Source organism: Gobius niger, assembly GCF_951799975.1.
Source record: "Gobius niger genome assembly, chromosome: 11".
In the NCBI taxonomy this organism is placed as follows: Eukaryota; Metazoa; Chordata; class Actinopteri; order Gobiiformes; family Gobiidae; genus Gobius; species Gobius niger.
The window spans coordinates 1,781,023-1,790,710 of NC_136862.1; the positions used below are offsets into that span (position 1 = coordinate 1,781,023).

At 42.9% G+C, this 9,688-nt stretch overlaps 1 protein-coding gene across 1 annotated transcript in view; it reads right to left on the bottom strand.

Annotated features, from left to right (window-relative positions):
• Positions 1-9,688, bottom strand: part of doc2b (double C2-like domains, beta) — a 143,584-nt gene that overhangs the window by 75,946 nt on the left and 57,950 nt on the right. The gene's annotated exons all lie outside the window — the stretch shown is intronic.

The window sequence follows — 9,688 nt, forward strand, 5'->3', positions numbered from 1 at the left end:
AACATGGCAGGTTTTATTTGGATCTAGTTTAGTTTGAAACAGAAGTCAGTGATTGTAAAGTAAAAAGGGGCAGATACACAGGCTTTTCAATCATGTGACTTATGTTGTTATGGCGGCCATTTTGAATACCGAAGTAGAATTACGCAGTACTACAACATGTAACAATGGCTGTGTCCGAATGTCCACCCTCGTCCCTAACCCCTCACTCACTACACAGGCCCGCACTATATAATCACTATATAGTCACTATATAGTCACTATATAGTCACTATATAGTGGCTATAGAGTGATTATATAGGGAATAGTGGACAGTCAGATACAGCCCATATCTCTCCTCAGGATGAAAATGAAAGACATTTTTAATGGACTCGTAATCACAGTAAAAACACGGCCCCAGAGACGCACGTTTATGAGAAGTTAGCATGCTACCGGCTAGCATTGAACTCTAACCTCGCCGAACCACACTCCAAACATCCAGCCTTGATGCAACATGTGACAGAGGTCAGAGGTCACAGCTGTGACTGTAGCATTTCCTCAGTGTTCATACATGTGTTTATCGTGTTGAAGCCACTGACAGTTGCTAACCGGTAGCATGCTAACGTCTTGAGCAGCTGAATGAATGAGAGTTTGTCTTCTCTCTTTGGACTGAGCCGTTCATGAGGAGCAGCAGCAGGTCCATCTGGAGTGAAGAACGTGGGAAAGTCACTTCCTGGATGAATCTCAGAGCATGAACCTGGTGAGGACAGTGTGTGAAGTTTAGTTTCCTCTCTGGCCCCTCCTCCTCCAGAGTCTTTAAACCGGTTTCCTCCAGACTCTGGTGAATGAAGTCCTGTAGTTTTTAATTTGGACTGAGCCTTGGGGGTGAGCGTCTGTCCCGGTTTGATCGTCCCATTTACCTCCTACGCGTCTCGCAAACATTCAGAGACAACTGTCAAACGTCCTACTTTACAGCGTCCCACAGCGTCCCACAGCGTCCCACAGCGTCCCACATTGTCCCACAGCGTCCCACATTGTCCCATATTGTCCCATATTGTCCCATATTGTCCCATATTGTCCCACAGCGTCCCACAGCGTCCCACATTGTCCCATATCGTCCCACATCGTCCCACAGCGTCCCACAGCGTCCCACAGTGTCCCACAGTGCCCCACAGTAGGGCGCATCAAACGCCCCAAAGTCAACCAATTATCATGTCCCCAGAATTAAAACATTCCTTTGGTCATAAAAAGAATTTCTACCATTTTTTGTCTAATTCCAGCAGTGTTTCGGGTCCATCTCAACAAGTAAGATCTGCTTTATGAAGCATCTGCGATATTCATTTAGCTGAATGTTTGTGCTGTTGAGCTCTTTACTTATTTAATATTGTACAATGGTTTTGAATTTGATAAAATAACTATTCTTTGCTTGTTTATTCAAGTTGTTTGTGAAGTCTGCAATCTTTGAAAGTGAGTTTTTACAAAATATGTTGTATTAAACCTTCACAAACTGTACAGGGCTGTTAGATTCAGCACATTTTCACTGTAACACATTGAGCGCCAACAATCCAGACCATGTTTTGCTCTTGGAAGCTGAGCAGGTCAGGCCTGGTTAGTGCTTGGATTGGAGACGCCTGAGAATACCAGGTGCTGTAAGCTTTTACCTCCTGTCCAGGGCGGGGCTAAGACCTCCAGTCCTAACAGCTCCAAGCTGGGTCTGATACTTCGTGCCCGGTCCTAACAGCCTCAGGAAGGGTCTGAGACCTCCAGCCTGCTCCCGACAGCTCCAGGCCGGGTCTGAGACCTCCAGCCTGCTCCCGACAGCTCCAGGCCGGGGCTGAGACCTCCATCCCAGACCTAGCAGCCTCAGGACGGGGCTGAGACCTCCAACCCGCTCCCGACAGCTCCAGGCTGGGGCAGAGACCTTGGGCGTGGTGCAAACAGCCTCAAGAAGGGTCTGACACCTCCAGCCTGCTCCCGACAGCCTCAGGACGGGGCTGAGACCTCCATCCCAGACCTAGCAGCCTCAGGACGGGGCTGACACCTCCAGCCTGCTCCCGACAGCCTCAGGACGGGGCTGAGACCTCCAGCCTGCTCCCGACAGCTCCAGGCCGGGTCTGAGACCTCCATCCCAGACCTAGCAGCCTCAGGACGGGGCTGAGACCTCCACCCCTGTCCCAAGACCTCCAGCCAGGTCCCAACACCCACCACAACCACCCGCCCTCTCATCCACTAACCCTACCCCGGTCAGGGCACCCCCAAACTCAGCCCCCTGGCTCCTCCGGACCTCCAGGGACCCCCTGCGCACCCCTCGGACACGGTGACCCACTCTAAAGCACCTTTCCTCAGGCTAGACCCTCACTGGAACAACTGGAAATATGCGCGAAATGGCAAATTTTCGATATTTTGACAAAACATTAATTTGAACGGTTGACCACCTACATGTACTTCAAACTTCACCAAACTTTGCCATTTTCTTTTTTTTATATGTAACAAAACTAGACTAGGGACAAAATGATCCATTCAAGTTAAAAAAATATGGGGCGTATGATGCACCCGACCCCACAGCGTCCCACAGTCTCGGTCCTTTAGAGACGGAGCCAGTGTTGATGAAGCTCCGCCTCCGCCTCAGCACAAACATGTCTCTTCCTCTGCTCTTCCTCTGCTCCTCTTCATCAGAGTCTGTATCCGGGGCCGGACGGCGTTAATCAGCCGTGAGTGCAGAGTAAACGCTGAGAGGAGGATCTGTCGCTCACGCATCGAAGAGGACGAGGACTTTACATCCGAGATCACGACAACAAACTCATATAGACTATAATAAACTCATATAGACAATAATAAACTCATATAGACTCTAACAAACTCATATAGACTCTAATAAACTCATATAGACTATAATAAACTCATATAGACTATAACAAACTCATATAGGCTCACATATACTCATATAGACTATAATAAACTCATATAGACTCTAATAAACTCATATAAACTCTAATAAACTCAAATAAACTCTAATAAACTCATATAGACAATAATAAACTCATATAGACAATAATAAACTCATATAGACTATAACAAACTCATATAGACAATAACAAACTCATATAGACAATAACAAACTCATATAGACTCACATATACTCATATAGACTCATATAAACTCATATAAACTCATATAGACTCTAATAAACTCATATAAACTCCAGTAATGTCCAGTAAAGTCCAGTAAAAAGCAGAGCCTCACTAACCACTGTGCCACCGCGCCGCCCAAACACAGGAAGTGTGCTCATAATGACTAAAGCTTGTTTACTTCCCGTGGTCCCTCTGGGGGCGACACCAGTGTTAAAGGGAGGACTGGGGGGTCTTTCATCGCCCCCTGGTCATACCCGGCGCTATGGGCGGGCCAGAGGGGGCCGTGCCCGTCCCCCCAAGATGCTTGTGCCCGTCCCCAGACACAGATGTGGTGTCGTCTACGTGGTACACAGGTAAACGCTGTATAACCACGAGAAGCCACGACAAACTGGGCAAAGATCGGCTACGTGTCACTCATTTGTGCAGTGTTACTGTTGTGCTTTCTGCCTGATTAGACCAGCCCGAACTCCACAACAAGTAACTATTTCCTCTCCTCACACAGAGAGAGGGGACGGGGGCATTTCATCCCATCATCTCTTTCTCTGGCACGGTTTCCTCTAAGCTGTGCTCGGCTCCCGTGTTGTCTGGGCACAAAATCAAACATAGCTGATATGATAGAGGAGCATTAACGATCATCCTCCGCTCTGAGAGTCCACGATGTCGCCTCTTTATGCTCATTTCCCTGTCCCGGCTCGTGGGAGTAAAGGCAGTGACCGGTGCTCGTGTGTGTTTTACTACAAAGCGCTGAAGTCGAAAAGAGCCGGCGTTTTACACTCAGACACTGGAGCTTCAGTGAAGCTGAGAGAGACTGAAGAGTGGACGCGGCCACAGCACTGACCGAGGCATGTTCAGGGTCCAACAACGGTGTGTGTGTGTGTGTGTGTGTGTGTGTGTGTGTGTGTGTGTGTGTGTGTGTGTGTGTGTGTGTGTGTGTGTGTGTGTGTGTGTGTGTGTGTGTGTGAGGACTCATGTTTCAGGCTGTAGTTGGTCTGGTCATATTTGCTGTTGATTATGTTTAAGGGGAGACACTACAGGCAAAACTCATTTTTTTCAGTTTTCATGTTTTGGGCCAAATCTGTCTCTGAACATACAAGCTTTCACCCGGAAACGAAAAACATGCCTAATCTTCACAATAACATGTTTAAATATTGCTCTGATTCAATGTTCCCCCATAGACTTATATGGGAGAATGCAATTTCAAAGGCCTTTTTCTCCAAACACATGTTTCTGTCATTGTGGCGACACTATGTCCACGTCAGTCGGACCTAAAGACTTCACATTTTCCAGCCTTGGACTGAACAATATTTGGAGGATTTTTTCAGAGGGATTTTTTATTATTTAATCCCTTAAGCCCCATTTATTGAGTTTTGAATGTCAGAAAATAAGGCGAAAATTACATTTTTACAAATTTTCCACAAAAAAAACAGCTTATTTTAAAACTAAACAAGAAATCCCAAATCCGCTCTGAGAAAGTCTCGGCAACTCATTTATCAATAACATTAAACCATAAATTTGAATGTAGCTCTATCCATTATTCAGATTTTGTCGCCGAAAAGATGGGAAATTTGGAGCATTTTTAGGCATAAAACACCTTGTTCTGATATGAAAAGATAAAATGACAGAAAACTTGCCATGTATGTTTTTCCTCACATTTATGCCACTGATCGACAGCAACAGTTTCAAATTGATATCTTTAAATATACATTTTTTCCCCTATTCACCTGCAGTGTCTCGCCTTAATGTAATGTTCAGTGTGCGCCAGGGTACGTGAAAACCATATGAAAAATATTCATTTAATAGTAAATGTGCCCCCCGTGGATTTCATATGCCCCCCTGAAGACTGCCGCTGGTGTCTCTGGCCAGAAAACCACAATTACAACTTTCCCCAATACACACTAATGGAATCACGAAGAAGCTAACAGGCTAACGGGCGAAGCTAACTGTGAGCTAGCACCACTTAAACAGTATTTACAGCCAAGTCTGAGTGAAAACAATGATCTCCTGGATAAATAATAAAATGAATAAAATGATCTGAAACTGGATGAACAACATCCCTCTGTCCCTCTGTCTTTACTGTCAGCGAGGATTTACTCTCACGGACGATTAACCTCTGACCCCCCGCCTGAAACAAATGCCTCCTGTCCTCTTTGGCTATAATATAGGCCTGTGTAGCACCTCATTTGAAAGCTAAGACCCACAAAACTGATATTTTTCCTCGCGTTGTTGCTGTGTTGTGTCACCTTTAGTGTGTTTTTTTTTTTTTTTGTTGAATTTTTGTTGAATTTTTGTCAATTTTTTGTCAATTTTTTGTCAATTTTTTGTCAATTTTTTGTCAATTTTTTGTCAATTTTTTGTCCATTTTTTTGTCCATTTTTTGTCCATTTTTTGTTGAATTTTTGTCCATTTTTTGTTGAATTTTTGTCACATTTTTGTCACATTTTTGCCATTTTTTTGTCGCGTTTACATCCTTGTTTTCTTCTCATTTTTTGCGGCTGTTTTGGTGCTTTTTTCCCCAAGAAGCTTTTTGATTAGGGTAAAGCCAAACTGGATGAAATGGGATCCGTTCAGGTGGGAGTTAAGAGGTTAATGAGTAAAAAACACAACATGTACAACAGCTGCAGTGCCGCTTACGGCCTCTAGGGGCAGGAAGGACTTAGGACTGCTTTAATGGCTTGCGGGCAGTTACAGGGGGTGGGACCGGTTTAGGGGGCGGGACCGGTTTAGTGGGCGGGACCGGTTTAGGGGGTGGGACCGGTTTAGGGGGCGGGACCGGTTTAGTGGGCGGGACCGGTTTAGGGGGTGGGACCGGTTTAGGGGGTGGGACCAGTTTAGGGGGTGGGGCCGGTTTAGGGGGTGGGACCGGTTTAGTGGGGGGGACCGGTTTAGGGGGTGGGGCCGGTTTAGGGGGCGGGACTGGTTTAGGGGGCGGGACCGGTTTAGGGGGCGGGACCGGTTTAGGGGGCGGGACCGGTTTAGAGGGTGGGACCGGTTTAGGGGGCGGGACCGGTTTAGGGGGCGGGGCCGGTTTAGGGGGCGGGACCGGTTTAGAGGGTGGGACCGGTTTAGAGGGTGGGACCGGTTTAGAGGGTGGGACCGGTTTAGAGGGTGGGACCGGTTTAAGGGGTGGGATCGGTTTAGGGGGCGGGACCGGTTTAGAGGGTGGGACCGGTTTAGAGGGTGGGACCGGTTTAAGGGGTGGGATCGGTTTAGGGGGCGGGACCGGTTTAGAGGGTGGGACCGGTTTAGGGGGCGGGACCGGTTTAGAGGGTGGGACCGGTTTAGGGGGCGGGACCGGTTTAGGGGTAGGGACCGGTTTAGGGGGCGGGACCGGTTCAGGGGGCGGGGCAGGTCTAGGGGGCGGGGCCAGGGCGTCTGTCTCACACTTACCTTCTTATATCTGGGCACTGGGAGCTGTTTGTTTTTGCAAAGACACAAAACCATGAGAGCGAGAAAGAAAAGAAAAGAAAAGAAAAGAGAAACAAAGACGTGAGACACAAAAGAAAAGGAAAGCACAAAATGACACAAAGAAACACATTCAGAAAGACGTTTTGTTTAGGATGTTTATGTTTGAAAGTAATGAAACACCTGCAGATCAGATCTCACTCTCATAAACCTCCTTCACTGAATAAACATCTGACTGGGACTGAAATGAAGATGAAATATCGAAAGTGAAGAATTCTCGCCTCCACAATGTTTGGTGTGATTTTTTTCACTGCAAATTTCACACTGATTTTTTTTTTATTGTTATTTTTCTTGAATAATTTGCTTCTGGTTTTCAGGGTTTGGAAGCTGCTTTTAAAAGGATCTGCAGGAGAAACGTTTCCTCAAACTGATTCAGAAAAGTTTATTTATCACAGAAAACATGTACAAGAGTAAAAGTGCTACAAAGGTCAACATGAAATTCAATACAAAAGGTGCATCGAATACAAATGAATAAAATCTGGTAAAGTGTTAAAGGCTGTGTTAAAAGCCAAGGTGAACGAGTGCGTTTTAAGAACAGAAGAAGCCTGTCTGATGTGCAAAGGCAAAAGCCCGATCCCTCTGAGCTTTGGTTCGGTCTTTGTGACGCTGAGGAGGAGCTGATCAGCCGACCTGAGAGACCGAGAAGGCTTGTACGGGTGTAAGAGCTCAGAGAGGTACAGCGGGGGCGACACCGTTAAGACGGCCTCGCTCTTCAAACGCAGAAGACTAGCATAGCCCAGTTCAACCTCGGTGAAGCTGGCGAAGGAATCAGCACGTAAAATGGTCTTTTCAAACTCCAGCCCCACTACGCTACACTTCCTCCCCATCCTAACACAGTACAATTAACAACTAACAATTAAATTACACACGATAGAACACTAAAAGCAATACTAACAAACGCCCTAAGCTAAACTGAGCTAACTAATCTAACAATAAAAGCAACTAGTGACTACAACTACAACATTCAACAACTAACACTACTAAAACTATACACTTATTTATAATAAAAAAGCTATCCTAATAAAAATCTACCTAAATGCTATGATAACTAATCGCAAACCTGACAATCGATGAAAATATTCTCTCGTTATTCCAGCACCAACTCGCTGTGGGGGCGTGAGCGAGACTGAGCCCTTTTATAGCCCAGAGCGGCAGGGCCCGTGACATCATCTCTCTCCTCCTGACATCATCTCTCTCCCCTCCGCTAATTGGGCGCCGAATTCAAAAAATCAAATGCAGTACAAACAGTTCGCTGCAGATGGCGCCACACAGACGGTTTGGGACACAAAGACAGGATTTCAACAAATTTGCACTAAATTGTTAAAATAGTGACATATACACGTAGACAACACTATAAGAAACCCATTTATACAACTTTTTTGTCAATTTTGTGTCATTTTTTGTCATTTTTTTGGTCATTTTTTTGTCCATTTTTTGTCCATTTTTTGTAATTTTTTTTGTCATTTTTGTGTCAATTTTGTGTCATTTTTTTGTCATTTTTTGTCATTTTTTTGTCATTTTTTTGTCCATTTTTTGTCATTTTTGTGTCAATTTTGTGTCATTTTTTTGTCATTTTTTTGTCATTTTTTTGTCATTTTTTTGTCCATTTTTTGTCATTTTTTGTCATTTTTTGTCATTTTTTGTAATTTTTTTTGTCATTTTTTGTCATTTTTTTTGTCATTTTTTTGTCCATTTTTTGTCAATTTTTTTGTCATTTTTTGTCATTTTTTTGTCCATTTTTTGTCATTTTTTTGTCATTTTTTGTCCATTTTTTGTCCATTTTTTGTAATTTCTTTTGTAATTTTTTGTAATTTTTTTGTCATTTTTTGTCCATTTTTTGTCCATTTTTTGTAATTTTTTTTGTCAATTTTTTGTCAATTTTTTGTCACCGTTAAGACATTTAAAAACAAACAGAGGCAGTTTAAAATGGATCCGAAAGTGCAGCGGCAGCCAGTGAAGTGAGGAGAAAACGGGGGTGATTGTGCACGAGCTGCAGTCGAGAGACACAGGACTGACTCACCCCAAAACAAAGCGAGTCACGGTAATCCAGCCGAGCGGTCACAAAGGCGTGGATCACCGTCTCAAAGTGCTGTCGTGCCAAAAGGTGCTTGACTTTAGCGAGCTGCCTCAAATGAAAGAAACCCGACCTCACAACTGAGCGGATCTGACTCTCCAGTTTAAGGCGAGACGCTGCAGGTGAACAGGGAAAACAAATAAATGTAGAGATGTCAATTTGAAACTTTTGCTGAACATCACAGATATAAATATGAGAAATAATGTGTTGCACTTTTTCTGTCATTTTATGTTTTCACATTAAAATGGCCAAAATTGCCGATATTTTGGGCAACGAAATCAAAATAATGAATTGAGCCAGATTATATGGTTTTATTTTATTGACATATTAGTGACTAAGATTTTTTCAGAGGGGATTTTGGATATTTTGTTTAGTTTTTCAATAAACTAATCATCAGTGAAAAAAACAGGTAAAGATTTTTGGGGGGGGTTCAACTCATTTTTATAATTTTTTTGGTCAAATAGTGAATTTTTTGTCACTTTTTGTCACATGTTCATAATTTTTTCATAGTTTTTTCATCATTTTTTCGTAATTTTTTTGTCATTTTTTTGTCATTTTTGTGTCATTTTGTGTCATTTTTTGTCCATTTTTTTGTCATTTTTTGTCATTTTTTTGTCATTTTTTGTCCATTTTTTGTAATTTTTTTTGTCAATTTTTTGTCAATTTTTTGTCATTTTTTTGTCAATTTTGTGTCAATTTTTTGTCCATTTTTTGTCATTTTTTGTAATTTTTTTTGTCGATTTTTTGTCCATTTTTTGTGTCATTTTTTGTAATTTTTTTTGTCAATTTTTTGTCAATTTTTTGTCAATTTTTTGTCAATTTTTTGTCCATTTTTTGTCCATTTTTTGTATTTTTTTGTCCATTTTTTGTCCATTTTTTGTCAATTTTTTGTAATTTTTTGTAATTTTTTGTCCATTTTTTGTCCATTTTTTGTCCATTTTTTGTAATTTTTTTGTCAAATTTTAATTCCGCCTGTTTTTTTGGTTTCAAAGTTGAATAAATCAGGCCAGGAATTAGATGTTAAAAAATCCCTCTAAAAAAACCT